A 12,256-nucleotide genomic window follows, 5' to 3' on the forward strand; every position below is an offset into this window, starting at 1 on the left:
GAGAAGAATTTTCAAATTTTGCAATGATTTTTGGCGGAGTTGATTCATATAATATTTGAGACACAATGGTGGTGGTGGTGTGCAAAATTGAATTGGTTTGCAAAAATTCAAAATGGGCATAATCTTGAATCTGTTTGAATGTTGCTACTTTGCTTGATGATAATTTGAAATCTAGCAAGAGTTTGCAGTGGTGGTCTTTACCGAAGTTGTTCACCTTGATGAGGTCTTGGATGAGGTGCAAAGAGTTGAGGTTGTTTGGATTAAAAATCTCTTAATACAGAGGCTCAAAGTGAGTGTCATGTTATAAATGGCAGTTTTGACCATTATCTTATGTGAGCTCATTTTGAATTCTATTTTGATTTGATTTGAGTTTCTTTGATTCCAAAAGTGTTCTTAAGTGTTTAGAAGCATTACCCAATCATTGGCACAAGTCAAATTGGCCTAGGTTTAGGATTTGCAATAATGTCCATAAGCATATGTGTGTGAGTATTTGTATTTTTTGTTTTCTCTTTTATTCTTTTCTTTTCTTTGATTCCCTCTATGATGGTTTAGGGTTTAGCACATTGTTAATGGTGGCAAACCCACATCATGGTGATAACACAAGAATTAAACATGAGCACTATGCATAGCACACTATTCAAAATAAAAGTTTTTGTTAGTTCCAAATTTTGAGCAACTGAATTCTTTGTCTTTATTGATTTGAAAACTTGGGATGTTACAATAAAGAAGAAGCCAGCCGACCTTGCTTTGGAAACTCCAACAGTGAAAACCTCGACAGTTGACGGCAAGACCATTATAGAAGAAAACAAAACTCCGGCAATCGCCGCAAGAACTCCTGATGAAACCAGTGATGCTTCCAAAGCCACTGGCACGGCGGACAAACTCGAAGATAAGAAGAAACCTCCTCTTGCTTAAAAGGATGGATAGCATTATATTTAGTTTTTTCTCTTTTCAGCAGGGCCCTTTTTAGCCCCCTAGTTTTCCGCTTACTTTATTAATGAAGACTCAAGTTTTGTTTCTTTGAAGAATTGCAGTAATTCGGGACACCTGAACTACATCGTCAGGAACTTTGTTCGTATATTACAACGAACATTGGAAAATACGCCCAGAGATTGCACTCTAAAAAGTCTCTGAAATTACGATTGCTATGATGCAAAATCGACGGGGACCTTGCTCTTTTCCTTCACTATAGATGCCTCAAAGAGTGCCGCAGATAGCAAGGATCATGAAACACGTACGAAAACGACCCACACTCGATACTTTAAACTATAGAAGTATCAAAGAGTGATACGTCCAAAACGTATATACTTTCCCGAACACTTTTGCTATTGTTTTGCCTCTAATTTGTGTATTTTGGATACAACTAACACGAACTAACGCTGTTTTCAGTAGAATTGCCCCGGTGTCTTGTTTTTGTGCAGAAACTCAACTTTCAGGAAAATCCCCGGGATTAATTCCAATGGGCCTATTTTACAGAAGATGGGCGGAGCCAGAAGACCAGAAGGAGGGGGGCCACGAGGCGCCCACCCCACAAGGCGGCGCGGTGGGCCCCTGGGCCGCGCCGGCCTATGGTGGTGGCGCCTCGGCCAGCCTCCGACACCCCCTTTCGACTACTTAAGGGTTTCGACCTAAAAACGCACGGGGGGGTAGACGAAATTGCCAGAAGACATCCAGAACTCTGCCGCCATCGCGAAACTCCGTCTCGGGACCAGAAACTCCATTCTGGCACTCCGCCGGGACGGGGAATTGGAGGAGATCATCGCCTTCATCACCACCGACGCCTCTCCATCAACCAGCCATGCTTCCCCCATCCATGTGTGAGTAATTCCCCCGCCGTAGGCTGAAGGGGATGGTAGGGATTGGATGAGATTGATCATGTAATAGTCATAAGATTGTTAGGCATAGTGCCTAGTATCCGTTGTTGGTACTTTTATAATATTGTTGCAACTTGTTATGCTTAATGCTTGTCACTAGGGCCCGAGTGCCATGATCTCAGATCTGAACATGTTATCAATTCATGATGATATTCATTGCTTTATGATCTTACCTGCAAGTTGTATACACATATTGTTGTCCGGAACCCGAGGCCCCAAAGTGACAGAAATTGGGACAACCGGAGGGGAAGGCGGTGATATGTGGATCACATGTGTTCACAGAGTGTTAATGCTTTGCTCCGGTGATCTATTAAAAGGAGTAGCTTAATTACCAGTAGATTCCCTAGAGGCCCGGCTGCCACCGGCTGGTAGGACAGAAGATGTTGTGCAAGTTTCTCATTGCGAGCACGTACGACTATATATGGAACACATGCCTATAATTGTTTAGTACTTGGATACTGTTTTATTACTATCTGCAAATGCCCTACCTTGATTGTTACATGAGTTCTCTTATCCATGCAGCACCGGTTCATCCATCCCTGTGCCTACATCATTTTAATCCTGTTGTTTACTATAATCACTACTGCTGTCTTTGTTACACTGTTGCTGATATTTCACTACTGCTACTGCTATAAAACTGTTGCTACTGATAAGCCCTTGCGAGCAAGTATGTTTCCAGGTGCAGCTGAATTGACAACTCCGTTGTTAAGGCTTACAAATATTCTTTGGCTCCCCTTGTGTCGAATCAATAAATTGGGTTTTACTTCCCTCGAAGACTGTTCCGATCCCCTATACTTGTGGGTCATCAAGACTATTTTCTAGCGCCGTTGCCGGGGAGCATAGCTTTATTTGCAAGTTCACTTGGATTGATATTGTTCGCTGCAAATTCTCCATCATGGGTAAACCTCGTGATACTAAAGTCGCCATATTACCATCCACTACAAGAAAAGGTACAACTCTGAGTACCTCTGCTGCTCTTGATTCACCATTTGTGATAAGTCAACTTGTTTCGCCACCACAAGCTTCACGTGTTGGTACTTCTACTGAAACTGAAAATTCTCCTGATAATTTTGATGATGCTTCTACTGTGCTTGATGATAATGGTTCATTAGGTCCTTTTCTAGATGCTACAATTGCTAGGTCTAGACAAATTGAAAATACTGAAATTCCTAATGAAAATATTGTTACACCTGTTAATTCACCTGAGTCTGTTGAATACTCTAGTGATGATCTTGATGAAGATTATGTGGAACTTGATGATGATTTTATTAATAAATGCAATGCTACTACTGATGCAAGTAATATTAAAAAGCTTCTTGCACAACGTCTCTGTTAGATATAAACTGTCTCCTGGTCCTAAATTTGCCACATCTCCTATAAACATTAAGGATAAGGATTATGATTTTTCTCTTGATTTATCTCATATATCTATTGTTGAGAAAACACCTTTTTGTGGTACTGAAAAAGAAAGTGTTGTAGAACACATGATTGAGCTGTCTACTCTGAGTAGCTTGTTTTCTGATGATACTAAGAAGCGTACTTATTTTGTTGCTAAAAATTTTCCTTTCTCATTAAAGGTTGATGCTAAAACTTGGTATAATAGTTTGCCTCTGGATGCTATTGATAGTTCGAGTGGTTTGCTTGATGTTTTCTTTCGGAAATACTTTCCTGCTAGTGCTCAACATATTGCTTTGCAGAAAATTTATAGTTTTGACCAGGAAGGTGGAGAGAAATTGCCTGAAACTTGGGCAAGATTTTGCTCTCTTATCAGAGCTCGGCCTGGACATGATTTGGAAAAGCATGACTTACTTGATATATTTTATAGTGGACTAACCATTGAGTCTAGGGCATACCTGGATAGTTGTGCTAGTTGTGTTTTCGGGAAAAGAACTCCGGACAGAGCGGAAGAATTATTGGCTAAAATAGGCCGGAATCATGATGATTGGACTACACACGAGCCAACTCTAACGCCAATATTGAAGAAGAGGGGTATGATTAAATTAAATGATGAAGATATGAGGGAAGCCAAGAAATCTCTTAAGGAGAAAGGTATTAAATCCGAAGATGTGAAGAATTTACCTCCCATAGAAGATTTATGTAAGATAACTCCCCCTTCATCCATGATTGAGGTACATTCTCTTCAACGCTTTGATAGAGGAGATATTCCTTATTCAAAACCTCCTGATCAATGTTTAGATGAGTTTGATAATTATATTGTTAAGCAAGATAACTTTAATATGAGAGTAGAGAATCATTTGATGGAAAATTCTCGAGCTATTAGTAAATTGCATGATATTGTGGAGAGAACCTCCAATGATGTTAAGATGCTTGTTAAACATTTTCATATGGTTCAAAATCAAATTGATCAACTCACTAAAGTGCAAAATGACTTGTTGAAAAATAGTTCTAAAGGAAAACATGCTTATGAAGTAACAACTAGAGGTGGTGTTTCTACTCAGGATCCTCTATATACTGAGGGGCATCCCAAAAGAGTTGAACAAGATTCTCAACGAACTAAAGAAATTAGTGCTCCTTCTAAGAAAAATAAGAAGAAACATAAAACTGTTGTAGAATCTCCTGAACCTGTTAATGATCCTAATAGTATTTCTATTTCCGATGCTGAAACTGAAAGTGGTAATGAACATGATAAAGATAATGATAAGAATGATGTTTCTGATAAAGAAGAGGTTGAAGATGAACCTGAAAAGCATGCTAAAAATAAAAAGTACACTAAAGAAGATTTTATTGCTAAGAAACATGGTAATGAAAGAGAACCTTGGGTTCAAAAGCAAATGCCTTTTCCTGCTAAGAAACTAAAATCAAAGGAAGAAGAATGCTATAATAAATTTTGTGATTGGATGAAACCTTTGTTTTTTGCAAATCCCTTTAACTGATGCTATTAAATTGCCTCCTTATTCAAAGTATATGAAAGATATTGTCTCTAACAAAAGGAAAATTCCTAATGAGGATATTTCCACTATGCTCGCTAATTACTCTTTCAATGGAAAGGTTCCAAAGAAGCTGGGCGACCCAGGTATACCGACTATTACTTGTTCCATCAAGAATAATTATGTTAGAACTGCTCTATGTGATTTGGGAGAAGGAGTTAGTGTTATGCCTTTTTCTCTTTACAAGAGACTTGATTTAGATAAATTGATACCAACTGATATATCTTTGCAAATGGCTGATAAATCTACTGCTGTTCCTGTTGGTGTATGTGAGGATGTTCCTGTTCAAGTTACTCAAAATTGCTTAATATTAACTGATTTTGTTGTGTTGGAAATGTCTGAAGATGATAATATGTCTATTATTCTTGGAAGACCTTTTCTTAACACTGCATGGGCTGTTATTGATTGCAATAAAGGAAAAGTTACTTTCAATGTTGATGACAAGGAACATACTATTTATTTTCACAAGAGGATTGATAAAGTATATGGAGTTAATACAATTTCTAATTTGAGATCTATCAAAGTGGGAGATATTGATTGTCCAATATATGAGCCTAAAGAAGAATATCAAACTCTTGTGATTGGATCCATAGCAATACAATACAAGGTAACATGATTGATTTGAGGTTTATTTCTTCTTATGACATGTACAAATTATTTGGTGGCAAGACTTGATCAACCTTGTTAACAAGTATATTTTATATGCATAGAAGAGCTAAACAACATTTCTTTATTTCTCCAATTGTTTTACTTGCTGTAGCACTACTTGTTTTGCAAGATGCTTTAGTTGTTTAGAGGTTTGAAAAATCTTTTTCTGCCCTGTAATAATAATTTTAACACCCAAAAATGTGCGTTTTTCAAAGTTTTCAAAAAAATTCAAAAATTATACCGTTGGTCTTATTTTTCGAAGAGCAACCTGGGAGTGCCTCGGGCTGACCAGTGGGGCACCCCAGGGCTGCCCCCCATGAGCCGGCGCGGCCAAGGAGGGGGGCGCGCCACCCTGTGGTGTGGGCCCCTCCTTGCCCCACTAAGTCATCCCTTCCTCCCATTCTACTCTCTCCCAAAAACACTCGTACCAACTTTCTCTCACTCGCGTTTTTGCTCAAGAGCTCAGGATTCTTCGATCTCTTTGCTCAGCCCAGATTTCTGTCTGAAATTTGGCACATTTGCTCTCCGGTATGTGACTCCTCCGATTTTCCAAATAGATTTTTGTTTGGTTGAGTATACCTTGAATATTTTGCTGCTGTAGGTAACATGTTAAGTGAGCTTGCATGCTTGTTCTAAGTTGTAAAAATTAGTTTTGATGCATGTTTAGTACTCTATCAAGTTCCTATAGTAGTTTCCCTCATTTATGTGTCTCCAAATCAACTTTTATAATGTTTGTTGAAAAATTTCAGAAAAAGAAGATGCATAACCATACCTTTGGAGAGGTGTTCGAAAGAGAAACGACAAGCACGGGGAGGCCCTCAAGGGCAGCCACTCGAATTAGACGATCCTATAATGAGGATATCATCGCACCGAGCTTCGAAGTTGAAGAGGATAATGGAGTTCCTAATGCTTCATCCTTTCCATGCTATGACTTTTTGCGTAATGCAGGGCTGCTTGATGACTTATTGTTCCTCATCAATAATGTGGGCTTATCTACCTATATGGAAGATGATAGGAGTCAATACTACATGCTAACTAAAATCTTTGTTGAAAGCTTTAAGTTCAACAACACACACTTCACACCATCAATTTCATTTAGGATTTATGATAGGCCTATTACTATGAAGTTGAAGGATTTTTGTGTTGCATTGGATATTACTCCTGTAGGTACAGCGAAGAAGATCGAGAAAAGCCCCAAAGCTTTGACGGAGCTCTATCGAGAAGTTACCAATGATGATGGCCGCGCCATTCAGCGCGGCAAAGATAAGAAACATTCAACTCCCTGCCATTAGATATTTCGCTTACTATCTTGCTACTAGCATTCTTGGTAGGGAGAACACTAGCAACATTTCTAGTTATCATCTTGCTTTTCTAGTTGCTGCACTTACTGGAGATACACCTTATCATCTTGGTGCTCTTGTTGCTCGTCGTTTATCCAATAAGGGGCCTATTTTGGAGGAATTGTTGCCTCACGTATTATGGCACATCTAGATCTTCCTCTTGATCCCACTGATGAGAAATTAACTCCTATAAGGCTTGATATTGCTGCTATGAAGAGTCACCAATTTGTCACAACTGACTCTAGTTTAGAAAATATTGTCTATAAAATTTTGTTTATTGACGGGGATGAGAAGGAAATCCCTTTGCCGCAGGCCGACTTGTTCAGTGTTCACAGGAGACTGTGGTCGCGCTCTAAGGAGGAGGTGGATGAGCAGCTGAGGATACATGGTTTCCACCAGCAGCATGACTCCGAGGACGCCGAGCCCTCCTACGGGTACACCGTCACGTATCCTGGTGCTTCTTCCAGCACATACCCAGAACAGGATCCTTCTTCGTCATACTACGGAGGTGCCACTTCATGGGCACCATGGGATTGATCTCCACTTAGGCCAAAAGCCTAAGCTTGGGGGGAGGTATGCCGGCATCACACATTCATTTCATATTACAATTGCCGGATACTTGTACATACTTGTTTAGCTTCTTAAGGTGGTTTCTAATAAGAGGGAGATGATATTTGGGGAAGTGCTGTTTGAAATCAGACTCTGGACTGATACCAAAAACATTACTAAAAACAGCCAGAACGTTATTTTGCGAAGCCAGTTTTTGTGCATGTTCCCCGGGTTATTATCTAACTTTCATTAGCTGAGCACTTTTCGAGTTGAGCAGCGGAAGATTTTCGTAAAAATAGATTACTCTACTGCTGTCAAGTTTTGGCAGATTTCTGCCACTTTGCTTTTCTGTGATTCTTTTAGTTTTCATTCTCTTGTTTTTTCTTTGTTTCTTTTATAAAACACAAAAAGACCAAAAATATTTCTGTTGTTTCTCTTCATTATTTGTTTATTTTGGTTTCTTGTTCTTATTTTTCTTTATTTGCTATCGTTAGGTTGCTATAAGAAAATCCAAAAAGATTTTGCTTTGTTTGCTTGTTTCCTTTTGTTCTTGTTTCCAATTCGAAAACACCAAAAATATTTGTTGTTCTTCTTTGGTTTTGTAAAGTTCATTATGGAGTTCAGCGGTCTCCGGTGGCTGGAGCTTGGTTTTCATTCCATATTATTCAAGCTACACAAGTGAAAGACAATAATGACGATTTACGACAACTCGACTGTGGTGAGAGGCTGGTATGAACTCTATTTGTTTCATTTTTGTACATATACTCATCCATGTGAGCATGCTTAGCTGGTTCATGTGAGGTATGTGTCATTTAAGAAAGTCTAGTAGTTCATGATCTCTCATGTTTAGCTCCAATTTATTAATATGAGTAGCATGTCATAAATATTTGCTTGCATTGTTTTATTCATAGATAGATATGACATTGTGGTATCCTCCTCTGAATAATTCACTTGAATCGACTAGGCACATGCTCACGCATGCATATGACTGAACAAAAGTCAATTAAGCCTCGATGATTTACTTTGCCTCAGAGTTCTTGTATCACTTTTATGCCTCTGTTAATTTATTTTGTCGCAAGCATGATTATGACAGTTATTGCTCTCTTGATTGTCGCTTCCCAGTCTATTGCTAGCCTTCACTTGTACTGAGCGGGAACGCTGCTCGTGCTTCCAAACCCCTGAAAACCAAGTTATTCCAAAGTGTCCACCATAAATACCTATGCATGGCATTTCAAACCATTCCAAGTAAATTCTCATGTGCTACCTTTAAACCTTCAAAGTACTTTTCAATTTGTGTTAATGTTTTATAGCTCGTGAGGAAGTATGTGGTGTTTTATCTTTCAATCTTGTCATTTACTCCTGACAGACTTTCACCAATGGACTAGTGGTACATCCGCTTATCCACTAATTTTGCAAAAAGAGCTGGCAACGGGGTTCCCAGCCCCAATTAATTAACTTTCATCAATAATTCTCTTCACATGTTTTGCCCTGATTTATCGGTAAGCAACTTAATTTGCAAATAGACACTCCTCCATGGTATGTGAATGTTGGAAGGCACCCGAGGATTCGGTTAGCCATGGCTTGTGTAAGCAAAGGTTGGGGGAGTGTCATCCATAATGAAACTAAAATACATGTGTAAACAAAAGAGAAGAGGGATGATTTACCTTGCTGGTAGATATAACGTCCTTCATGGGAGCCGCTCTTGAAAGTCTGGTTGACGAGGTAGTTGGAGTGCCCACTACCATTCGTTGACAACAACAAACACCTCTCAAAACAATTTTACTTCTATCTTTAGAAAAATGAAAAGCTCTAGCACATGTTAATCCCTGCTTCCCTCTGCGAAGGGCCAATCTTTTACTTTTACATTGAGTCACCATCCTTTATTTGAGCACCTTCTTGAGAGCATAACTGTCATTCTTAGTATAATATGCTTGTCCCAAAATGTGATTAACTGTGGTATAACTTTGATGCTTTTATCTTTGATAATCTCTACTTCCAGTCTTTCCATGAACTTCGAAGGTGCCCGGGCATTTATGTTTTGCTGTACAAATACGGGCAAGCGAGATACCACTTTATCATATCCTTTTATGAACATTGCAATCCTGCTGATAGACATGATTCATGATACTTATTATTAATTTGTTGGTACCTTTTCCATGATTGACATAGCTATTAGATGACTTTATTTGCATGTATCTTATTATGAATTGCCTAAGTACCTCTCCATATCATGAGAATATTTACATCATATGAACAAATGTGTTCGTGAAAGTTCTTTTATCGCACTCAGTTGTTAACTGAATTGCTTGAGGACAAGCAATAAGCTAAGCTTGGGGGGAGTTGATACGTCCAAAACGTATCTACTTTCCCGAACACTTTTGCTATTGTTTTGCCTCTAATTTGTGTATTTTGGATACAACTAACATGGACTAACGTTGTTTTCAGCAGAATTACCCTGGTGTCTTGTTTTTGTGCAGAAACTCAACTTTCAGGAAAATCCCCGGGATTAATTCCAATGGGCCTATTTTCACAGAAGATGGACGGAGCCAGAAGACTAGAAGGAGGGGGGCCACGAGGCGCCCACCCCACAAGGCGGCGCGGTGGGCCCCTGGGCTGCGCCGGCCTATGGTGGCGGCGCCTCGGCCAGCCTCCGACGCCCCCCTTTCGACTACTTAAGGGTTTCGACCTAAAAACGCACGGGAGGTTAGATGAATTGCCAGAAGACATCCAGAACTCCGCCGCCATCGCGAAACTCCGTCTCGGGACCAGAAACTCCGTTCTGGCACTCCGCCGGGACGGGGAATTGGAGGAGATCATCGCCTTCATCACCACCGACGCCTCTCCATCAACCAGCCATGCTTCCCCCATCCATGTGTAAGTAATTCCCCCGCTGTAGGCTGAAGGGGATGGTAGGGATTGGATGAGATTGATCATGTAACAGTCATAAGATTGTTAGGGCATAGTGCCTAGTATCCGTTGTTGGTACTTTTATGATATTGTTGCAACTTGTTATGCTTGATGCTTGTCACTAGGGCCCGAGTGCCATGATCTCAGATCTGGACATGTTATCAATTCATGATGATATTCGTTGCTTTATGATCTTACCTGCAAGTTGTATACACATATTGTTGTCCGGAACCCGAGGCCCCAAAGTGACAGAAATTGGGACAACCGGGGGGGAAGGCGGTGATATGAGGATCACATGTGTTCACGGAGTGTTAATGCTTTGCTCCGGTGCTCTATTAAAAGGAGTACCTTAATTACCGATGAGAATCCCTAGAGGCCCGGTGCCATCGGGCCGGTAGAACAGAAGATGTTGTGCAAGTTTCTCATTGCGAGCACGTACGACTATATATGGAACACATGCCTATAATTGTTTAGTACTTGGATACTGTTTTATTACTATCTGCAAATGCCCTACCTTGATTGTTACATGAGTTCTCTTATCCATGCAGCGCCTGTTCATCCATCCCTGTGCCTACAGTATTTTAATCCTGTTGTTTACTATAATCACTACTGCTGTCTTTGTTACACTGCTGCTGATATTTCACTACTGCTACTGCTATAATATGTTGCTACTGATAAACCCTTGCGAGCAAGTCTGTTTCCAGGTGCAGCTGAATTGACAACTCCGCTATTAAGGCTTACAAATATTCTTTGGCTCCCCTTGTGTCGAATCAATAAATTGGGTTTTACTTCCCTCGAAGACTGTTGCGATCCCCTATACTTGTGGGTCATCAAAGAGCGATGGATGATGGGATTCGTAGCATAGAAAACAAAAAGTTTCCTACCGCAAGAACGAAAACACAAGCCAAGATCTAATCTAGTAGACGGTAGCAACGAGAAGATCATGAGACTAACCCTCGAAGATTTCCAAAGCCTAACGAGATTAGATCTCGTGGTGGATGTAGTCGATCACTTGTCGCTTGCAAAAGCGCGTAGAAGATCTTGACCGCTTGCAAAAGCGCGTAGAAGATTTTGACGGTGCCACAATCGGGCAGCACCTCCGTACTCGGTCACACGTATGGTGTTGATGAAGACGACGTCCTCCTCCCCGTTCCAGCGGGCAGCGGAAGTAGTAGATCCTCCTCGGAATCCCGACGAGCACGACGGCGTGGTGGCGGTGGTGGTGGAGAACTCCGGCGAGGGCTTCGCCTAAGCGTATGCGGGAGAGGTGGTGGAGGAGGAGAGGCTAGGGTTTGGGGAGAGAGGGGGGTGCGGCCAACTCATGGCTTAGGGGTGGCCGGCCCTCTCCCCTTGCCCCTCATTATATAGGTGGAAGCCCCAAGTGTTGGTATCCAAGTCTTCGAATAAGACCCGAAACCAAAACCTACCATAGGTACGAAACCTACCCAAGGGGGGAATCCCACTCAAGGTGGGACTCCCACCCCTTCCTTGGGGGGTTGGCCAGCCACCCACTGGGGAGTCCACCTGGAACTCCTCCCCCTTAGGGTTGGCCGGCCATGCAAGGTGGAGTCCCTCCGGGACTCTACTTTCCATGGTGATTTCTTCCGGACTTTTCTAGAACCTTCTAGAACCTTCCATAAATGCACCGGATCATTTCCAAACTTGGAAAGTGACTTCCTATATATGAATCTTATTCTCCGGACCATTCCGGAACTCCTCGTGATGTCCCTGGATCCCATCCGAGACTCCGAACAAAACTTCGAACTCCATTCCATATTCCATATCTACTTAAACGACATCAAACCTTAAGTGTGTAACCCTACGGTTCGTGAACTATGCAGACATGGTTGAGACTTCTCTCCAACCAATAACCAATAGCGGGATCTGGAGATCCATAATGGTTCCCACATATTCAACGATGACTTTAGTGATTGATTGAACCATTTACATACGATACCAATTCCCTTTGTCGCGCGATATTTTACTTGTC

Source organism: Lolium rigidum, chromosome 2, assembly GCF_022539505.1.
Source record: "Lolium rigidum isolate FL_2022 chromosome 2, APGP_CSIRO_Lrig_0.1, whole genome shotgun sequence".
Classification (NCBI taxonomy): Eukaryota; Viridiplantae; Streptophyta; class Magnoliopsida; order Poales; family Poaceae; genus Lolium; species Lolium rigidum.